The following is a 2,106-nucleotide window of genomic DNA, read 5'->3' on the forward strand; positions in this document are numbered from 1 at the left end:
TTTATCTTGAAATTCAACCATTCACAGAACATTCCAATCGATCGAACGCTCTTCTGATATAAAATCCAGGAACTTGAGCTGCTGTAAAACATAACTGAGCCTGACGTGATCTGAACACACAATCTTTTGATCTGCAGTCAGACGCGCTACCATTATGCCACTAGCTCACAAATAAAATAAAGTGTTTCATTCCTGACAGATTTACTTCTTGTTTAGATTCAGTGATTGAAATTAATTCAATCATCATCTGACCTCCACTCTGTGAAGGCCTGCTACCCGACCTGAACCCGAGACCCGCGACCTGTGTCGGGTCCGGGTCATGTCGGGTCGCTCTTCCGGGTCTGGCTTTCGGGCTCAGGTCAGGTCGGGCCAGGTTCGGGTCGGGCTGGGTCCAGTTCGGGCTGTGTCCGGGTCGGAAACACACAGGAAGTATTACATTTTGCTCTGCTGGGAAGTTGAGTTTAGTAAGTGTCAAAAGTTGAAAAGCCAACCTGAGCTGGGAGTCCGGGACATCAAGGAGGGAAACTCTGAGTCTGCTCAGTGAGCAAGTGAGCATCTCAATGATGTCATTGCGCTCATGCTGCAGCTTCCTGTAGATTCGGAATCGGGAGGTAGGTAAAGTGAACATTCCGGTGGTTGGGTAAGGCTCGGGTCGGTTTGGGCGTGGGAATAAATGGAGATACTCGGGCCGGGTCGGGCTCGAGTCCAATGTGGTTCTGTCAGGTTCGGGTCGGGTTTTTTTTCCTGACCTGAGCAGGCCTTCACCGCTCTGTCAGTTCAGTGCCTTATTTAAACTATTACTTGGAGTTCTGTTTTCCAGGGTCTCGGCTGTTTAAGTGTTTCCCAGACCCACTACTCTGATTAATCAGACATTTTGCTGCTAACTGCTGCTGCTACAATTGAAATGTAAAAAAGAATTTCCAGTGACCTGCAACCAATGGACAAATACATTTCAGAAAGATAAAGCTCATTCACCAATCCACAAATGTGTCTTTCTGCTTATATTTATAAACAACTCCTTCTCTCCACTATGAGAACTATACAATCACTACAGTTATTTGAAAGTTAGTATAAGATATTCCAGTTCATCAATTTTAAAACTGCAGCAGGTATTTTCCAGAAAACTTCTCTGTTGGAACCTCAGTCCCATTTAGATTGAAAGTGGACCATTAATTTATTCACTTGTTCATTGTGGACAGGTGTCTGACTTGGAATAAATCTCATTAACTTTCAATGAGGTGGCAGTATTTCTGTGCTCCCATTTTACACAGTCTGTCCTGTTCACGCACCATGTTTTTATTCTCCTCTCCCATTCTCCACAGGATACAGATTGCAAGCATCATCAATCTAGCTGTTGAAAAGCATTGGAAGAATCTGGTCACACAGGGATTGAAACATTCATTTTCTGCCATTTTCCAAGTTGGTTGCTTTAAACACAGTACGATGTGCAATCATCTTGAAAAGAGATTCTCTTCAATATCCAATACAAACTGAATTACAAACCTGACAGACAAACACAGGAGAACAAGTGACTAGTGAACACAAACCTCATGGTGCTCATTTTCAGATTTATTGCAGTCATCCGACAAAACAAGTGAAAGAATATTCCAGTGAAATGATTTGGAAAGTAGGTGTAACTTTTGTTGGTGCCTTTCTTTGCTCTGTTGGTGAAACTTTCTTGCACCTGACTCCTGTTCATGTCTCTGTTTCCTCTATTGAATGAGGAAGGAGGTATTTGATCAGAAATCAACTGGATTGTGTACCGTTGAGAGGGGATTTCTGCACCGTCAGGGCTGGAAACAGGAGTGAGTGAAAGACAATGTGTGGAGTTTGATTTTGTACAGAGGGAGAGCAAATCTAACAGGACTGTGAGATATTGGCCTGGATTTTACAGCCCCAATAGCGGTGAACTCTGAGACTCTCACTGCTGTTGAGGGTCTGAACAGCACTGCAACTGCCGGTACATGCACACACTAACACCAGCATCTGGAAGTTGTGGTGGTGAGAAATGTGCTTAGAAGGAGCCTCTGATCATAATCGCACCAGCCCACTCTTTAAAGTGACAGGGACCTGTAGTTCAGCAATTTGGGCTCATTGCCCACAATG

This window comes from Heterodontus francisci, unplaced genomic scaffold (genome assembly GCF_036365525.1).
Source record: "Heterodontus francisci isolate sHetFra1 unplaced genomic scaffold, sHetFra1.hap1 HAP1_SCAFFOLD_286, whole genome shotgun sequence".
In the NCBI taxonomy this organism is placed as follows: Eukaryota; Metazoa; Chordata; class Chondrichthyes; order Heterodontiformes; family Heterodontidae; genus Heterodontus; species Heterodontus francisci.